General features: G+C 41.8%; 1 protein-coding gene across 1 annotated transcript in view; it reads right to left on the bottom strand.

The window, feature by feature from the left end:
- LOC310859231 (uncharacterized protein) overlaps positions 1 to 21783 on the bottom strand; it is a gene marked incomplete at its 3' end in the record, with an annotated part of 129853 nt that extends 108070 nt beyond the window's left edge. The window contains exon 1 of the mRNA XM_083765633.1: positions 21110 to 21783. The remainder of the gene's footprint in view (positions 1 to 21109) is intronic.

Genomic DNA, 21783 nt, shown 5'->3' with positions numbered 1-21783 from the left:
ACAGTAACAGAACTTCACATGTACTCTCCCCCCCCCCCCCCCCCCACACACACCCACACACAACATGCAGTAAGACATACTGTAGCCGAACTCTGTCTGCCTGCTTGGCCGGAGGCTGATGCTTTGTTCATACTTTGTTCCCAGGGTCACTCACCGAATATAGCAGATCTGCAATAGAAGCTCACAACACCTCGATGTGACGCGTTGTGAGCTTATAGATCGGCTATTTTCCGGCACTGGTACTATGAATGGGTCTTAATGGAGTCGCCTCTCCTTGTGAGAATGTGGATGAGTTCCTCCAACGTGCCTCAGTACCAAAACATTCTCACCCAGAACTGACAGTCTCCGTTTGAATTTTCATAAGCAGTAAATAATTTAGCGCCTGAGGGAAACGTGGAGAATGTGGGCCAGGGCACTTCGAGTTAAACTATACTTGACAAAACAAAAACAAAAAAAAACACCCAAATTCCTTAGGAGCAATTCACACGGCCGTTATACGCTGATGGATAAAGCTACCGCGATATGCTCCAATCCATTTCAACCAAACTACTGGATTCTCATTGAACTGGCAAATCCTTCAACTTTTTATTTTAATTAATAGATGTTGTTGGTACTGGGCTGTGTTGAAACTGGTCATTATCGGGACATTTATAGGCTAATGAGATTATGTTTTTTTCTCAAGCATGTGCTGCATTGCACCAGCATTTGGCTTTTCATCACGTTTTGTTAAGATGCTGAAATGTTCACATCATAAGTACCAATATAATTATTCACCAATCATCAGACAGAGCTCTTCTAAAGCCACCCATTGAGCACCCAGAAGCTGTATCACAAACTCAGACGTTTTCTGACAACAATAAAGATCCCATGTGATGAGATGACAACATTTCCCATGAACACAACAGTCTAGAAATGAAATTAAAAGAAACAAGCTTAGTAAAAATTTGACGTGGCCTCAATCAAAAGCTTCAACAAGACAACTAGTGATACCATAATTACCAGTCATTTTGACAGTTTTCTGAAAAAGCTATGTTTCTATGTCAGTCGTTCTTCGATTTTTCAAAAATAGCAGACCTACAAGCTCATAGCGCACCACTCGGTGGTGCACTATGAGCTTGTAGATCTGCTATTTTTCAATAGCTAAAGCATAACATAATGCCAACACCAAAAGGGGTTCACGCCCAAAATGGGTTAAAAGAAACAAGCTTAGTAAAAATTCGACGTGGTCTCAATCAAAAGCTTCAACTAGTGACACCATAATTACCAGTAAGACGACATAACCCATTCTGACCTGAGATCAGATTCATACGAGGTTTCCACTAGACACACACTGGTCTGATTAACCCATTCTGACCTGAGATCAGATTCTAAAAAATGTCAGTCGCTCTTCGATTTAAAAAAAAATAGCAGACCTACAAGCTCGTATCGCGCCTGATGCTGACACCAAAATGGGTGCCCGGTCAGAATGGGTTAAGGCGACGGGCGACCGAAGGGCTGACACACTGTACCGGAATAATGCCAATTCATTATGTCAGCACTGTCATAGAAGTTTCATTTTAAATGGTTGAATCCTAGTTACGGTTACGGGCAGAAGGAAATTGCGGGATTTGACAGCCTCCACTTCATGTTTCAGCTGTGTTTTTAAACCCAGTATTGGGTGCACGGCACATAGTAGTAACAGATGGCTATACACATCGGGGACACACGCACACCCAGGGTAAATAGTATGTGTAGTATGGTAGTAATATTCATATCAGAAAGTATCCTGATAGTGAATGTTGATATTTTCCATGTCTCATGATATATGTTTATGCTCTCTAGGCTTACATTTATTCAATCACTTTATCAACATATCTATCACTGAGAGAACTCTTATGCATTCCACAATATATCTATCACTGAGAGAACTCTTATGTATTCCACAATATATTTATCACTGAGAGAACTCATATGTATTCCACAACATATCTATCACCGAGATAACTCTTATGTATTCAACATATCTATCACCGAGATAACCCTTATGTATTCAACATATCTATCACCGAGATAACTCTTATGTATTCCACAATATATCTATCACTGAGAGAACTCTTATGTATTCAACATATCTATCACTGAGAGAACTCTTATGTATTCAACATATCTATCACCGAGAGAACTCTTATGTATTCAACATATCTATCACTGAGAGAACTCTTATGTATTCCACAACATATCTATCACTGAGAGAACTCTTATGTATTCAACATATCTATCACTGAGAGAACTCTTATGTATTCAACATATCTATCACTGAGAGAACTCTTATGTATTCCACATATCTATCACTGAGAGAACTCTTATGTATTCAACATATCTATCACTGAGAGAACTCTTATGTATTCAACATATCTATCACTGAGAGAACTCTTATGTATTCCACAACATATCTATCACTGAGAGAACTCTTATGTATTCAACATATCTATCACTGAGAGAACTCTTATGTATTCCACAACATATCTATCACTGAGAGAACTCTTATGTATTCCACAATATATCTATCACTGAGAGAACTCTTATGTATTCCACAACATATCTATCACTGAGAGAACTCTTATGTATTCAACATATCTATCACTGAGAGAACTCTTATGTATTCCACAACATATCTATCACTGAGAGAACTCTTATGTATTCAACATATCTATCACTGAGAGAACTCTTATGTATTCCACAATATATCTATCACTGAGAGAACTCTTATGTATTCCACAACATATCTATCACTGAGAGAACTCTTATGTATTCAACATATCTATCACTGAGAGAACTCTTATGTATTCCACAACATATCTATCACTGAGAGAACTCTTATGTATTCCACATATCTATCACTGAGAGAACTCTTATGTATTCAACATATCTATCACTGAGAGAACTCTTATGTATTCCACAACATATCTATCACTGAGAGAACTCTTATGTATTTAATATATTTATCACTGAGAGAACTTTTATGTATTCCACAACATATCTATCACTGAGATAACTCTTATGTATTCCACAACATATCTATCACTGAGAGAACTCTTATGTATTCCACAACATATCTATCACTGAGATAACCCTTATGTATTCCACAACATATCTATCACTGAGATAACTCTTATGTATTCCACAACAGTACTAGTTATCAACATATCTATCACTGAGAGAACTCTTATGTATTCAACATATCTATCACTGAGAGAACTCTTATGTATTCAACATATCTATCACTGAGAGAACTCTTATGTATTCAACATATCTATCACTGAGAGAACTCTTATGTATTCCACAACATATCTATCACTGAGAGAACTCTTATGTATTCCACAACATATCTATCACTGAGAGAACTCTTATGTATTCAACATATCTATCACTGAGAGAACTCTTATGTATTCCACAACATATCTATCACTGAGAGAACTCTTATGTATTCCACATATCTATCACTGAGAGAACTCTTATGTATTCAACATATCTATCACTGAGAGAACTCTTATGTATTCCACAACATATCTATCACTGAGAGAACTCTTATGTATTTAATATATTTATCACTGAGAGAACTTTTATGTATTCCACAACATATCTATCACTGAGAGAACTCTTATGTATTCCACAATATATCTATCACTGAGAGAACTCTTATGTATTCCACAACATATCTATCACTGAGAGAACTCTTATGTATTCAACATATCTATCACTGAGAGAACTCTTATGTATTCCACAACATATCTATCACTGAGAGAACTCTTATGTATTCCACATATCTATCACTGAGAGAACTCTTATGTATTCAACATATCTATCACTGAGAGAACTCTTATGTATTCCACAACATATCTATCACTGAGAGAACTCTTATGTATTTAATATATTTATCACTGAGAGAACTTTTATGTATTCCACAACATATCTATCACTGAGATAACTCTTATGTATTCCACAACATATCTATCACTGAGAGAACTCTTATGTATTCCACAACATATCTATCACTGAGATAACCCTTATGTATTCCACAACATATCTATCACTGAGATAACTCTTATGTATTCCACAACAGTACTAGTTATCAACATATCTATCACTGAGAGAACTCTTATGTATTCAACATATCTATCACTGAGAGAACTCTTATGTATTCAACATATCTATCACTGAGAGAACTCTTATGTATTCAACATATCTATCACTGAGAGAACTCTTATGTATTCCACAACATATCTATCACTGAGAGAACTCTTATGTATTCCACAACATATCTATCACTGAGAGAACTCTTATGTATTCCACAACATATCTATCACTGAGAGAACTCTTATGTATTCCACATATCTATCACTGAGAGAACTCTTATGTATTCAACATATCTATCACTGAGAGAACTCTTATGTATTCCACAACATATCTATCACTGAGAGAACTCTTATGTATTTAATATATTTATCACTGAGAGAACTTTTATGTATTCCACAACATATCTATCACTGAGATAACTCTTATGTATTCCACAACATATCTATCACTGAGAGAACTCTTATGTATTCCACAACATATCTATCACTGAGATAACCCTTATGTATTCCACAACATATCTATCACTGAGAGAACTCTTATGTATTCAATATATTTATCACCGAGATAACTCTTATGTATTCCACAATATATCAACATATCTATCACTGAGAGAACTCTTATGTATTCCACAATATATCTATCACCGAGATAACTCTTATGTATTCCACAACATATCTATCACTGAGATAACTCTTATGTATTCCACAACAGTACTAGTTATCAATATATCTATCACTGAGAGAACTCTTATGTATTCCACAATATATCTATCACTGAGAGAACTCTTATGTATTCCACAACATATCTATCACTGAGAGAACTCTTATGTATTCAACATATCTATCACTGAGAGAACTCTTATGTATTCCACAACATATCTATCACTGAGAGAACTCTTATGTATTCCACATATCTATCACTGAGAGAACTCTTATGTATTCAACATATCTATCACTGAGAGAACTCTTATGTATTCCACAACATATCTATCACTGAGAGAACTCTTATGTATTTAATATATTTATCACTGAGAGAACTTTTATGTATTCCACAACATATCTATCACTGAGATAACTCTTATGTATTCCACAACATATCTATCACTGAGAGAACTCTTATGTATTCCACAACATATCTATCACTGAGATAACCCTTATGTATTCCACAACATATCTATCACTGAGATAACTCTTATGTATTCCACAACAGTACTAGTTATCAACATATCTATCACTGAGAGAACTCTTATGTATTCAACATATCTATCACTGAGAGAACTCTTATGTATTCAACATATCTATCACTGAGAGAACTCTTATGTATTCAACATATCTATCACTGAGAGAACTCTTATGTATTCCACAACATATCTATCACTGAGAGAACTCTTATGTATTCCACAACATATCTATCACTGAGAGAACTCTTATGTATTCCACAACATATCTATCACTGAGAGAACTCTTATGTATTCCACATATCTATCACTGAGAGAACTCTTATGTATTCAACATATCTATCACTGAGAGAACTCTTATGTATTCCACAACATATCTATCACTGAGAGAACTCTTATGTATTTAATATATTTATCACTGAGAGAACTTTTATGTATTCCACAACATATCTATCACTGAGATAACTCTTATGTATTCCACAACATATCTATCACTGAGAGAACTCTTATGTATTCCACAACATATCTATCACTGAGATAACCCTTATGTATTCCACAACATATCTATCACTGAGAGAACTCTTATGTATTCAATATATTTATCACCGAGATAACTCTTATGTATTCCACAATATATCAACATATCTATCACTGAGAGAACTCTTATGTATTCCACAATATATCTATCACCGAGATAACTCTTATGTATTCCACAACATATCTATCACTGAGATAACTCTTATGTATTCCACAACAGTACTAGTTATCAATATATCTATCACTGAGAGAACTCTTATGTATTCCACAATATATCAACATATCTATCACTGAGAGAACACTTATGTATTCCACAATATATCAACATATCTATCACTGAGAGAACTCTTATGTATTCCACAATATATCAACATATCTATCACTGAGAGAACTCTTATGTATTCCACAATATATCAACATATCTATCACTGAGAGAACTCTTATGTATTCCACAATATATCAACATATCTATCACTGAGAGAACTCTTATGTATTCCACAACAGTACTAGATATCAACATATCTATCACTGAGAGAACTCTTATGTATTCCACAACAGTACTAGATATGTATATATACAAGTAAACATGTTGGTCGGATTTAGGTTGATTTTGTACTGCCGGTCTGAACAGAACAGGACCCGAGACCTTCCTGGAGCAAAGGATGATGGGATGCTGCAGACCAGGACTGGCCTGTTAAGAGGCGTGTGTGCGTGCGTGCGTGGTCCTACACCGCTGTTCAAGTGGCGGGGGTGACCCATTCAGAGGGAATAGATTGAGGAGGGGTGGGGTGGGGAGATGCGATTGTGTTTGAGCACGAGGTGTAAAATAAAGAGATGGGGTCCGAGCCGAGAGCAAAGCACCAGCTATACATACAGAGCCTGAGAGAAACTCACACTATTGGTGCCAAGAGTTGATCCAACTGATCCATTGATTCCATTCCAATACATAATCGTCGATAATCATTGATCAATCATCTCGTCGCCGTCGGGCAGAAACCTCTTATCACCATATTTTTTTAATATAAATTAACATGACACTGTTAAAAAAAGCTTTTAAACTTTTGATATAAAGTTGAAAACAATGATGGTTAATCAATTTGTTTAAAATGTTTTGCAAATTATCTAAAAAAAAACAAAAAAAACACTAGAAATTAAAAATGCTATGTACAAGATGTACAAGCTTCACTTTGTGCCACGGCCACGCTGTGAGCTTGTATATCGGCTATTTTTGAACATCCCTACATATAAATGGATAAAGTGGTTAAAATGATCGTGATGCTACATTAAAACCCATTTTGGGCGGGAACCCCTTTTGGTGTTATGCATTATGTTATGCTTTAGCTATTGAAAAATAGAAACGACTGACATAGAAACATAGCTTTTTCAGAGAACTGTCAGGATGTAGAAGACATTTTTAGAATCTGATCTCAGGTCAGAATGGGATAACTAGTTGTGCTGCCCGGCTGGCTTGGGGACCACCTTGGGGACCACCTTGGGGACCACCTTGGGGACCACCTGGAATCCTCCCAAGAGACCCCAGTTTGAGAACCAACGGTTCAAGGACACCGTCCCAGGGGAGGGGGGAGGGGGGGTACAGGGGCGAGGCCAGAGATCGGCTTCCTGTCACAAGTGCAGATATTGAATGAGGAGATAGTGCAGCTGTTGAAGCAGTTTGTAGAGAAAACAGTCAATACCAGAGCAACGAACGAGAGGGAAGGAAATATACGTCTCTTCTTCGCCAGCTAATTCTAGGGTTGGCTGAGTCTGGGACGGCTGGAGATAATGCCAACATTCCTAAACGTTTTCTTCTCGGTGGTTCTGTGGAAATTGATGTTCTTGTCCTTTAACGTCAGTGGTTTTCAGCCGTTTCCATGTCACGTCCCATTATCTATTCGGCATTTGAGCCACGGATTTCCTTTCGATGACATTTAGCCTCTCAGACCTAAAATGTAGAATATTTTGGTTGTCGTCGCCGGATAAGATTTTGCCCACAAAATAACAATTAATTCTATGTTTTCTAATATTATGTAGACTTCTTGTAAATTGAGTAATGCAGATGTTTAACTTTAACAATAATCTAACTCTTTAACTCAAAAGTTAAAGATGTAAAAGAGTTAAAGATCTAATAAAAGTCCATTTGGTTACTACCTCTCCATCATTTAACACATTTTGGGGCGGGAACCCCTTTTGGTGTTAGCATTATGTTATGCTTTAGCTATTGAAAAATAGCAGATCTACAAGCTCATAGCGCGCCACACTGACATAGAAACATAGCTTTTTCAGAAAACTGTCAGGACGTAGAAGAAGACATTTTTAGAATCTGATCTCAGGTCAGAATGGGTTAACTGGGGACCACCTGGGACCCCCTCAAGGACCACTGGTTGAAAACCACTGCTTTAGTTTAACCCATTCTGACCGGGCACCCATTTTGGTGTCAGCATCATGTTATGCTTTAGCTATTTAAAAATAGCAGATCTACAAGCTCATATCGCGCCACCGAGTGGCGCGATACGAGCTTGTAGGTCTGCTATTTTTGAAAAATCGAAGAGCGACTGACATTTTTAGAATCTGATCTCAGGTCAGAATGGGTTCATCAGACCAGTGTGTGTCCGGTGGAAACCTCCTATGAATCTGATCTCAGGCCAGAAAGAGAGGCAAACGACATCCGACAACCACATAAGAGGACGATGAGCGAGAGTGATTTGTGTGGATCACCTTTCATCTCTTAGCAACCGTCTTGGTGCTTGATCGCAGACGACTAAAAGCAGAATAATGCCAGCCGGCAGCGCTCATGCAATGTCCTTCAGGTACTTTACATTTTAGACACGCAACTCTAATACAAAACTCTAAACGTGTTTGTGTGTCGTTTACTGGACGGAATAATAATAATAATAATAAAACTTTATTTGTATAGCACCTTTCATGACATGAAATGCAGCTCAAAGTGCTGAATGGAAGGAATATTACCTGAAGGACATTGTCTGTGAGTGCTGGCATTATATTCAAAGAGTTCACTCTGGTGGTGAACCCAATAAATTGCTTTTATTATTATAAACACGGTAAATATCTTTTATTATAGACTCGCTTTCTTCTTTCTAGTTTGCCCTTCTTCGCAGATTGACAGGAATAATATTGAGAGGTCACCGTGGCTCTGACCTTTGCACTACATCCTGTTGTTTTGTTGATAATCTAAAAAGTGAGTTTCATTCCACTCTTTGTAAAGTGGCTCTGGATAAAAGCATCAGCTAAAGGGCAAAAACGCTAATCAGACATGGAGAGAGCACACACACACACACACACACACACACACACACACACACACGCACTTTGTTTCTGTTCTTGCTTCGTTTGGACATTTAATTATAGCAATCTCGGTGTCAAATTTGTAAATGTAATCTTGCCGTCATATTCTTTCAAGTAGTGTTGTAACATCCCATAACTGTCCTCTGCACTGCAGTCATTTCAACAACCAGAGCCAGATTCCAGGGTCGTAGACGACGTTGTGCATCTGTATGTTTGCTGCTAGAGATGCTCCGATAATCGTCCAGTTAATCGGCCATATCGGCCAATATTCAGTCTGATCGGTAATCGGCATTTACCTTATCTGTGATCGGCAATTCTGGAGAAACTGATCTTTTACACCATTTAACCCATTCTGACCTGAGATCAGATTCATACGAGGTTTCCGCCGGACACACACTGGTCTGATGAACCCATTCTGACCTGAGATCAGATTCTAAAAAATGTCAGTCGTTCTTCGATTTTTCTAAAATAGCAGACCTACAAGCTCGTTTCAATAGCTAAAGCATAACATGATGCCGACACCAAAATGGGTGCCCGTTCAGAATGGGTTAAGTGGTATAAATGTCAATCAGATATATAGTATAACATCATTTTGCATTTTTGTGACAGGCCTAAACATTCTCCCCTTCCTCCCCCCCACACACAGGAACAGTTATGACGTTGGGTTTGACATAATTTTGGAAATATAAAAATTTGCAAAACATTTCACAAGATCAGTATCGTTTATTGGACATATCGGTATCGGCCGATCACGAGAAAAACAATCAGTGATCGATATCGGTCCCAAAAAACCTGATCGGAGCATCCCTATATTTGCTGCCTCTCCCGATGTCAAACATTTCCCGTCTGATCTTCATGGGAAATCTGCCCTCATTCCAGGACCCGCTGTCTAACCCATTCTGACCGGGCACCCATTTTGGTGTTGGCATCATGTTATGCTTTAGCTATTGAAAAATAGCAGATCTACAAGCTCATATCGCGCCACCGAGTGGCGCGATACGAGCTTGTAGGTCTGCTATTTTTGAAAAATCGAAGAGCGACTGACATTTCTAGAATCTGATCTCAGGTCAGAATGGTTTAATCAGACCAGTGTGTGTCCATGTGGAAACCTCGTATGAATCTGATCTCAGGTCAGAATGGGCTAACACAGCACCCATCACCTCATTCCAGGACCCGCTGTCTAACACAGCACCCATCACCTCATTCCAGGACCCGCTGTCTAACACAGCACCCATCACCTCATTCCAGGACCCGCTGTCTAACACAGCACCCATCACCTCATTCCAGGACCCGCTGTCTAACACAGCACCCATCACCTCATTCCAGGACCCGCTGTCTAACACAGGCTACCCATCACCTCATTCCAGGACCCGCTGTCTAACACAGGCTACCCATCACCTCATTCCAGGACCCGCTGTCTAACACAGGCTACCCATCACCTCATTCCAGGACCCGCTGTCTAACACAGGCTACCCATCACCTCATTCCAGGACCCTCTGTCTAACACAGGCTACCCATCACCTCATTCCAGGACCAGCTGTCTAACACAGGCTACCCATCACCTCATTCCAGGACCCTCTGTCTAACACAGGCTACCCATCACCTCATTCCAGGACCCGCTGTCTAACACAGGCTACCCATCACCTCATTCCAGGACCCGCTGTCTAACACAGGCTACCCATCACCTCATTCCAGGACCCGCTGTCTAACACAGGCTACCCATCACCTCATTCCAGGACCCGCTGTCTAACACAGGCTACCCATCACCTCATTCCAGGACCCTCTGTCTAACACAGGCTACCCATCACCTCATTCCAGGACCCGCTGTCTAACACAGGCTACCCATCACCTCATTCCAGGACCCGCTGTCTAACACAGGCTACCCATCACCTCATTCCAGGACCCGCTGTCTAACACAGGCCACCCATCACCTCATTCCAGGACCAGCTGTCTAACACAGGCTACCCATCACCTCATTCCAGGACCCTCTGTCTAACACAGGCTACCCATCACCTCATTTCAGGACCCGCTGTCTAACACAGGCTACCCATCACCTCATTTCAGGACCCACTGTCTAACACAGGCTACCCATCACCTCATTCCAGGACCAGCTGTCTAACACAGGCTACCCATCACCTCATTCCAGGACCCACTGTCTAACACAGGCTACCCATCACCAATTATCAAGTTGACGGTGGGGAGCGTCACTCGTCCGCCGCAGCCTAAAACCTCCAGTCGGTGAGTCAACCAAGCCTTCTGAGAGCGCTGTGATATTTCTATTCTTCTGGTTGCCGTTCTCCAAATTGCCCCCTTCCTCTCCGGGTCCCTGTCCTCTCCGGGTCCCTGTCCCGGTCCCTGTCCCTGTCCCCCTTCCTCTCCAGGTCCCTGTCACGCAGTGCTCACACCACCCCTTCCTCTCCGGGTCCCTGTCCCTGTCCCTGTCCCCCTTCCTCTCCGGGTCCCTGTCCCTGTCCCAGTCCCTGTCCCTGTCCCCCTTCCTCTCCGGATCCCTGTCCCTGTCCCCCTTCCTCTCCGGGTCCCTGTCCTCTCCGGGTCCCTGTCACGCAGCGCTCACACCACCACAGCCCACCCCTTCCTCTCCGGGTCCCTGTCACGCAGCGCTCACACCACCACAGCCCACCCCTTCCTCTCCGGGTCCCTGTCACGCAGCGCTCACACCACCACAGCCCACCCCTTCCTCTCCGGGTCCCTGTCCTGACCCTGTCCGGGTCCCTGTCCTGACCCTGTCCGGGTCCCTGTCCTCTCCGGGTCCCTGTCACGCAGCGCTCACACCACCACAGCCCACATGAAAGCAGCAGTGTGTCTGGGAGAACCCCCCCCCCCACCCAGTGTTCATTACCCAACCCCGAGCTGCATGGCACAGCCCTGAATTATCCCATTTAGGGCGGGAAACCCTTTTGGTGTTTTAAGCATTATTTTAGACTTTAGCTATTGAAAAATAGCAGATCCACAAGCTCATAGGTGCCGCGCTATGGGTCTGCTATTTATTTATTTTAATCTTGAAAATGTGGCGCAATTCTTCGAATATATATTCTTTCACACTGAACTTTTTAAACTCATCTGGGAGGTCCCTGGAACAACATATTTTCAGATGGGGGTCGGGTGGCCAATTATATATAATTTTTGGGGTCCTTCATATGAAATATTGAGCACCACTGATAGAAATGTTTCTATTAGTGGTGCTCGATATTTCATGTCAAGGACCCCAAAATGTATTATTTCGACGCGGGGTCTAAATGGGTTATTTACACTGTCCTTGCTCTTTGCAGATTTCTCGGAGCCCATTCACAAACCGTAGACGAGTGGAGTTGGATCAACCCGTGTGTGTACACTCCAAGGAGACAACCCCCCACCCACCCACTGCACTCACTTTCTCTCTCTCTAAGGTTTTAGCCTAGATGTCACAAATTGAGGTTAACTGTAGTTAAATGGAGTGGATTGCGTGATTTGATCTTACCACCGTTTTGTGCAAGTCTCCCAGAACAGGTATTTTAGCTAGATGATTAGTTTTACTTACGTTTTTTACTGGGATTTGAGACGGCTTTATAAGTTTATATCCCATTGTTTTATAGGTTACAGATTCTTATGTACAGTATATATAATTTACACACCCCCCCCCCCCACACACACACACACACACACACACAGTTATGTGTGATTGCACCATCAGCTACCCAATTTAAAATACTCAAATGTGCACAATGACAGTAAAGGAATTCTGAGATTTAAGAGAGCCATTCTTCAGCTTGAAGGTAAGCCACACAGGAATCTCACACTGGGTCTATTTTCAAATGAAATGTGATAATGATGAGCGCCGGGGCAAAGACAATACACCTAAGGTACATGGGGACACAATACACCTAGGGTACATAGGGAGGGACAGCAGCTTTCTCTCAGTCCATTTCTTCATTTCCCCCACCGAAAATAGCTCGTCTACGTCTACAAGATCACGACACCAAGCGGTTTGCGTGGGTGATATGGCGAGCATAAATTAGTGTGCCGAGAATAAATTATTGTTATAAAGTTTTACATTACCAGGTAAGTTTTTTTGTTTTTCTGTGTGAAAACTTGGTATCATGAGTGCATCATCCACACAAAACTATTATGATGCAGCGATAAAGCAACTTGTTTTATTCCGAACAAAAGAGATGATTTCTCCGGACAGTTAGCTCAACGGTATGGGCACGTAGGCTGCTGAGCCAGCCTGACAGCGTGCCGCAGGTTCAAATCCCGATCCTGACGGCCTTTGCCGCGTGTCTCCCCCCCCCCCCCCCCCATCCTGTCAGATAACATATCAATAAAGGCAGAAAATGCCACAAAAAAAAAGATGATTTCCGATTTTCGCTTTGTTTAATCGTCACATGTCCGGTGTGTCCTTTTAGAGAGTGGAGACGGCACTCCAAAGCTATTATCTCCGCCTTTTAACATGAGTAGTACATTTCAGCCACGGTCTGAATCCATCCGCTGTGTCTGTACTCTGTGGCACTCAGGCCTGCTTTCATCACCCTCATGTTTTGGGCAACATGGTGTTCAAAGGGGAGGAAATATCAGTGTCCATATGAGAAAAGCTTTCAGCAGGGCACTGGGGTCAATAATCTACAACAGCAGCCAGGAGAGGTAATGTGACGCTTCCTGGAAATGGTAGTGTACAGTAGAGCTGCACTATGCACTGGCTTTATCACAGAGCGACCGTCGTCACAAGCTATCTAGAAGACTTGCAATGTGTATTAGTATTACGATTAACGACTGATTAATACTTTGTCTTATGAATTTAGCTACCAAAACATTAGCATATCTACAATTCTACAAGCTGAGCTTGTCGATTATTTATTCGTTGTTTTCAGCCCACAACACCAAGCGCGTATAAATCGGACAAAAGAGGCACATCGTGATGCAATCCAGTCTCAAAATGTATGAAGTTGTTGTGGGGAAATGAAGTGTTGAATGAATGAGTTAGATGGACAATGATCAGCAGCACTGCAGTATAAATGACCGAGCTGTATGAACTTAAGTGGGTTGGTTAACAACCTCTTACTCAGTCACCGTCCAGCACTGAGGCATCCATTGCCCAGATGTTCTGTTGCTGCAGAGAGGCCTTTTAACCACATGAATGATAGGCAGCATCATAGAATAGACATAACGTTTTGTGAAAATAGGCAAAGATTGTGCAAAAAATACTTAATTATTTTGGCAAAGAATATAACTTTGGTGTAGAGGGGGAACAAGTACAGACCCCTGGGGGAACCTGGTCTCTGCCTCTCTTCTCTGGTCTCTCTCTTCAGAGATTCAGAAACAAAACTAGACAAAGTGCCCTTCTGGGCACAGGTCTCCAACAGGAGGATAGGAGTGTGTGTGATGTTTGGCAAAATGCACGCATGGCGTGTGTGTCGCAACATGGCCTGTAGTAGCGCCACCATGAGACTGATTTGAAAACTGTCAAGTGGCATTTCTTCCTCAGCCTAGTGGGCATGCACAGTTACACCGCAATCCGACGCTGCGTTGAGGAGTTGTGGCGATTTGTACAAAACGGGTACAAAGCGGGCTACTCCTGAAAGTTTTGAAGCCAATCGTAGGCTCGTAGCCAATCAGGATGGATTATGAGAAATCAAACAAACCAGTCTTGATCACATCACAGCATGTGTACCGATTTGTGTTAGATTTAGATCAAATCTGAAAGTATTATTAGAAAATGTGCTCCTGGTGGCACTATAAAAAGCAGATGTGAACAAAACATACTCTCTCCCCATGCCTTCGGCCTGGTTGAGATAAAGATTCCAGGCTTTTTCCTTGGCCACCATGAGGCTGAGTTAAAAATGTTCAAGTGGCATTTCTTCCTCACCATAGTGGGAATGTGCGTGCACAATTTCACTGAAATCACACGATGTGTTCATGATTTGCGGCATTTTGTTTGAAACTGAGCAACTTTGGAAGCCAATCTTAGCCAATCAGGATGGAGTCTGGAAAATCTGAAAGACCCGTTTCGTTGAATGGCTCTAGAGTGACTGTGTACCAATTTGCGTGATGTTTGAACAAAATCTGTAGGTGTAGTCCAAAAAATTGGTTTGCACAAAGTGGCCTCCTGGTGGTGCTACAAGAGGCCAATGTGAAAACCTTGGGGCAGAGGTTCAGCTGTGGCATTCAGGGAGTGTGTGTGCAGAGTATGGCTGCGATCAAGACAACAGTGCCGGAGATGGCCCAGGCGGTGGCGTAAACCGTCTGGGCACCCGACTGGTAATCCAGTCGCAGTGTGCCACGGGTTCGACTCCCGAACCCGACACGGCCTTTACTGCATGTCTTCCCCCATCTCTCTCCCGTTTCCTGTCAGCCTACTGTCTGTCCCTTCAAAAAACCAATAAAAGACGTAAGCCGCAAAATATATATATATATATATAACAGTGCCGGAGATTAGCTGTCCACAGACGGACGGACACACACACACACGGATGGACAGACGGAATGCAAAACATACTCTCTCTCCCCATGCCTTCGGCCTGGTGGAGACAATAAGTTGTCTTTACTCTACAAAACATAATGAGGAGGCGCCACGTGATTAACTTACTTATACGAAGGTGTGAAAACTGGACAATGATGTCAACATGAATGTGGCTTCTTCTACATCCTATGAACAACTCCTCTTCACACACAAAAATAAAGAAAATTAAATAATTCACGCTTGTAGCTTTATGGTTTATGGGGTCACTCACTGGTTGTTTCATCTGATTAACTGTTTGCAAAATTGGGACCCGACGTCATGATCTTGATCCTAAGTACAGTACAACTACTACTAGTTCTGGAAAACAATTCAGCTAGCCAATTTACAAGCATCTTGGAAAACAACATCAACATGATCCAACAACATCCATCATCTACACGGCATGCAGTTTGTTTTAAAAGCAGTTTAATATGCACCCGTAAGTTATTAAATTACATGACCTCATTTTGAGTTGCTGACTGTGAGCGAGTAAATCCCTAGGCATGAGTGAGATCCAAAACCTAAAATAGAACTTTTTATGTAGTTCCAGAGTGAGTGGGAATATAGTCCTTGAAGCCATGTGAAGCAACTCACAGGTGGGTGAATGACACGGCCACTGCCACTGACAGCACAGTGTTTCTCAACACAAGGTCAACACTTAACTCTTGGCTGTGTTGCAATGCACACTGGACTGGAGTGGTTTAAGGTTATAAATAGAGCCGCAACAATATACAAAGTACTGGTCTATGCCAACAGCCCAAACTAATTGGCAGATAGATACAGATCTATGTCACTGCCAGGTGGAAAACCTTGAATCGCCATATTTTCTAATCGATCAATCCTATTTTAAAAAGATTTATAAAAGATCAATCTTAAAGTTACACTTAACATCCCTCTGTGGGTAGATTTTACAAATATTTAATGTTTTTGCACTTTCAAAAATGACATGGCCAAAATAGTAAGTGATTAAAACCAATTTAAACTATTAGAGCTTGTTTATATTAATTTTATGTTTTTGTGTGAACATAAAATACCTGGTTTCCACCAGCCCGCAACACAACAATAATAATGAATTGCATTAGCACTTTTCTAAGTTCTCGCTTTACAATGGTTCATTCATTCATAATATATTGGGATGCCAGCGTCCTCACTTCCCACATTCGCACACCAAGCTAGCACCGACAGACTCATTGGAGGCACTCATTGGAGTGCCCACAAGGACACTCTGACATGTAGACAGGAGGAGCAGGGATTTGAACCGCCGACCCACGGATCATTGGACGATCTGCTCTACCTCTTGAGCCACAGCCACCCCAATATTCAGACAATTTACAAAAACACTGGCCAATTTCTCTGACTGGGAGAAAAGCCCCCAGCAGCATTATTCACACAGTTGACTCTAAAGCTGTGGTTCAGGGCAATACATTAGGTTTTCCTTTATCATTTTCCTTTCCTTTATTTGCATTTTGAAAAAGGCCATTACGGAATCCATCACCATTTAATCGCAACCACGCTATTCAGAAGACAACATCTGTGATTTGCTTTCATGGCAAACAGCTTTCAGCCATGTCATACAGTCGGGCCATAAAAGGCACCAGTCCAAATAAGCAAATGAATCATCTTATCCTTCCTCCTTTCACAGCTTTCATCGAATATGCACAGAGAAAACTGCTGGGAAATATTGTATTCGCAGCGACGTGCATAGTGAGGCTGGTGCCCCATGTCCCGTTTTCCATTCAAGAGTAATGTGTGCCTCCTGACGACCTCTGGGGCATTCTCTCACTTTTCTTCATTTATTCAGGCCCTTTGAGGACTTATTCAGGGCATGAGTGTTTCCTGTATAGAATAAGAAGGATGGGAGGGAGGGAGGGGGTCTCAAGAGCAGAGAGGACGTGTTATGAGAGTGAAAGTGTCACGGTGGGTAAAGGAAAGTGGATGGAAGAGGAAGGGGGAGTGGGAAAGGACATCAGATATTTCTGTGTGTGTACTAGTTTAACTTTGTTTGTCTTTCTCCCAGCAGCGGCCACACAAGGAACTGTTGTGTTTCCTTCTTTCACTGTGCCTTCCTGTTTCCATTATCTATCACACCTGATTACTGCCGTTCGTTGCATCACCAGAAATACTGTACCAGGCGGTACATACATGATCGCACAAGTTTTTCCTCATATACGATAGCTTCGAGTAAAACATGAGCTATGAGCAATAGCCTTCGCTTGGTGACTGTCAAGTGTCAACACAAGTCATAAAGGATTTTACTTTACAGAAATAGCCGAACAACTCACATTACATTGCGAGCTTGTAGATCTGATCTTTTTTTATATATATATACACACACACACACACACATTTGCCTACAATGACATGCCCAAAATAGGGACAACATGCCGAAAGCGGTTAACAGTCGGTTTTTATTCAAAATGTAAGCATGTTGCTCCAACCCTGGATAAACACGGTATGTGTAGTTACCCTAGAGGAGAACCAACAATGAGACAATGTCAATAGTTTGGAGGAAAGCGGTCCTCCCAAAGTCCCAGGAGATGCATGGGAACCAGGATTGACTCAGTGTTTCTGCCAGAACATGAACATGACATAGGGCAAATCCAGTCATTCAAATGCAGAATACTGAAAACTGGCTTTGTGTGTGGCAAATTATAATATTTCCCACAGCTATAAACAGTGCTTCACTGAACTTTGCTGACAATAGGCCTACAGTAGTATAGTTTGGCTGTATGGCTGAAACATCACCTGAATCCAGGACCATGAATCACTCATGTTTATTTGTTCATTATGATTCACAAGCAGAACTTGAGTTTCATGGAATAATATGGGTTATTGTCTAATTTCTCACATAATATATAAGCATGCAAACAGATGAAGTAATTTTTTTAGCAACTTTGGCCAGGGTGAAGAAAGCGGTTTGGTGCATACTTGTCATACCATGACAAAGTCAATAAGTGGTGAAAAATAATCATCTCTCACTCACCAAAAACATTCTATGACTTCAGCCAGCTTTTGAGAAAAAGCACAGAGGTGAACAACAAGGTTCTCTGGGAGAAGACGCAGAAGATAAACAGATTTTTTTGCCTGCATCACATTTGGATTTGCACTGTAAAACAAACATAGATAGAAATACCATCCTGTACAATCTCAGTGCACCACTTAAAATACTTTTCCAGCCGCCACTTGTTTTAATGTAGCCTAAACCATTCATGTTTTATAAAAATAATAGCGTCCTCGAGCCAAACTGATTTTTTTCTCTCTTTTCAAAGTTGCAAATAATTTGATATGACAAGAGCTATCATATTTCCTATACACACAACGCATTCAGTGCATCTGGGTTAGAACTTAGGAGGTTGACTAGATGGTGAAACAATGCAATATTATTTCCTATGTTCATTGTAATCCACAAATGACTGTTTCATGTGACAAAGATTGCATTATAATGTGGCTCTTGCCTGTTGCCAAAATCCATCTTCCCTTGAAATGCATAAACGCCCCAATGTGTCAAACATTTGCTTTTAATGTAGTGGGCTGCTTCAATTGCTACCAGACACGAACACAGTTTGAGGTTTGGTTACTGTATGTTCCATCACACAACTCCACTTGTGTAAATATTATTATGAATAAAATGTAATACATATCACAGGCAGTCAGATTAATAGACCACAGGTAGGAACTATAGGAAGGCCTTGATACCACTTTGATGGGATGTTGTAGATGGCTATAAGTCAGAGTGTCAATCAAAAGAGAGTGATTATCCCATTCTGACCTGAGATCAGATTCATACGAGGTTTCCACTGGACACACACTGGTCTGATTAAACCCATTCTGACCTGAGATCAGATTCTAAAAATGTCAGTCGCTCTTCGATTTAAAAAAAATAGCAGACCTACAAGCTCGTATCGCGCCACTCGGTGGCGCGATATGAGCTTGTAGATCTGCTATTTTTCAATAGCTAAAGCATAACATGATGCTAACACCAAAATGGGTGCCCGCCCAGAATGGGTTATACTAGCAGGCTAACAACACAAATAAGCAACACATTGCAGCACTGAAGAGAACGTTTTTTGTAATATTATTATAAGTTATAAAACTGTTGTATGTGTGTGTTATATAATCAGTAAGTATTCATTCATACTACTGGAGCGTTGCTGAGTGACGTTTTTAGCAGACACTTATCCAGAGTGATTTGTACTTTGGATCAAATTTGGGTATATATATATATATATATATATATATTAGTATTACACAGATATAACAGAGTATCAGGGCGAACATGGCACACTTACATGCACCTTTCTTGTAGACAATGACTAATGGATGGATGATAACTACAAGCCCAGTCAACGGGTGTTTTCAACTAAAGTTTAACTTGCCGTCCATAACAACAACAACGTGAATGGTGCAGCATCATCTCCAGTTATAAACCATTCGTTATGCAACTCAGCATCTGCATCCTGTGAGAGAATGCGTTTTTTTTCTGGCATGCCTGTGTAGATAATATCCAGCTAGTACAAATAGAATAAACATAAAAACGACTGCGCATTTGATGCCCATTTAGTTAGTTTACAACTTGGCTCTCATTTCCATCACTTTGATCAAAGGGAGCCAATCTCGAGTCCCAGACTCCCACTGACTGAGCGGTTATATTAGGTTTGATGGCATGTGGCTATGCAGCAGCAACTATCCGTCAAAAGGGGGGATCAGGATGCTTATTTTTCGTATACGATCTGACGAATAACTCTAGTAATAATAATAATGATGATAAAACAGTAATAAAAAGCCCATATTCCCACGTGCTGTTCATCAATACACCAACCAACGTGGTCCCCGACTCCCCCCACCCGGCTCCAACACTTCAGATTCAACTCTTGCAAAAGTTAGCTAGCAAAAAAAACTTTATAAAGCCTCGGTCTTAGTGCAAAGCCAAGCTGCTTTGCTCGTTAAACCAACATTATTCTCATTGGCCGCTTCTCACCTCTATATGGAATAATAAAGAAGACACCAGCAATGAGAGATGAAGAAAGCCCACATTCACGTTTTAGCCTACGTTGCTAACAGTGCTCAGCAGCCATCAGCAGCAGAACAGTGAATTAGCTTGGCTATTGGCTAATGCGCTCGGCCTCTCCTCTAGTCTCCAGTCTCCAGTGAGACAGTCTGACTCGATCCGTGTGTCGCCCGGCCAAAGGAAAACGACGCCGTTTTCAACAACAACGACGTCATTGCCAACCGAAAAAGGTGTCAACGGGCGCCAGGTCGACACTTTCTTCGGCGGAAAAGGACGCCGCTGTCCCCGAGCGACGGAGAAAAGTCTCCACGCTCCATCGGTGCGAGGCGGAGCGGCTGGCTGGCCAAGAGAAGAGGAGAGGAGCAGAATGGATCTACAAGCTGAACAACGCGTCGCGGAGCTTGCTGGAGTTTAGCTTGTAGCTCTGCTCTTCTATTGGCGAGCGACACCGTGGAGTCTAAATGGCCGTATTTACCTTTAGAAATGCCTCTCCGCTGCTGGGTCCGCTTTATGCTGTTGTGTGTGTGTGTGTGTGTGTTCCTTCTTCAGCCGGTTAGCTTAGCACAGGCTAACGCTCAAGACAGTGGCTCCAGTCCGGCGGCGTCTCCCCCGCTCCTCGGCGTGCATTTCCCCCGCAGAACACAGAGCTGTGTGTCGGTGTGAGCGCGCGGCTAACGGAGCCACTGTTAGCCCCAGCTTTAGCAGCGATGCTAAGTGGTGTGTGTGCTGAACAACAGTACGGCGCCCTACTATTATAGAGTAGATTCCGTTAGCACTTTAGCAGCAGCAGCAGAAACGTAACGGCGGCTAATGAGATATAACCTCCGCTATATTAGCCTGTTAGCTGCTGTCTGTCTGTCCGTTGTGTTCCCTCTCCAAAGCCAAGTCAAGTTCAGCAAAGTCCTTCAGCCCCGGGAGGGAGGGCGACGTGTTGTTAGCATCCGATCCGCCCGTCAGAAGAAGAAGAAGAGGGGGTGATGATGGTGGGGATGTGGGAAGGAAGGTTCAGCGTGTCGGTGTGTGCTTTCTATCCTCCTCCACAACAAGCAGTCAGTCCGACTCCAGTGTTCTGTTCTGTCCTGACTCCTATGGTTCTCTCTCCGAGTCTCCTCTCCTCTTCTCTCACACCGACTGACTGACTGGGGCTGG

Source organism: Protomyctophum parallelum (genome assembly GCF_964188405.1).
Source record: "Protomyctophum parallelum genome assembly, chromosome: 5".
Lineage (NCBI taxonomy): Eukaryota > Metazoa > Chordata > Actinopteri > Myctophiformes > Myctophidae > Protomyctophum > Protomyctophum parallelum.
This window is presented reverse-complemented; position numbering and strand designations above follow the sequence as displayed.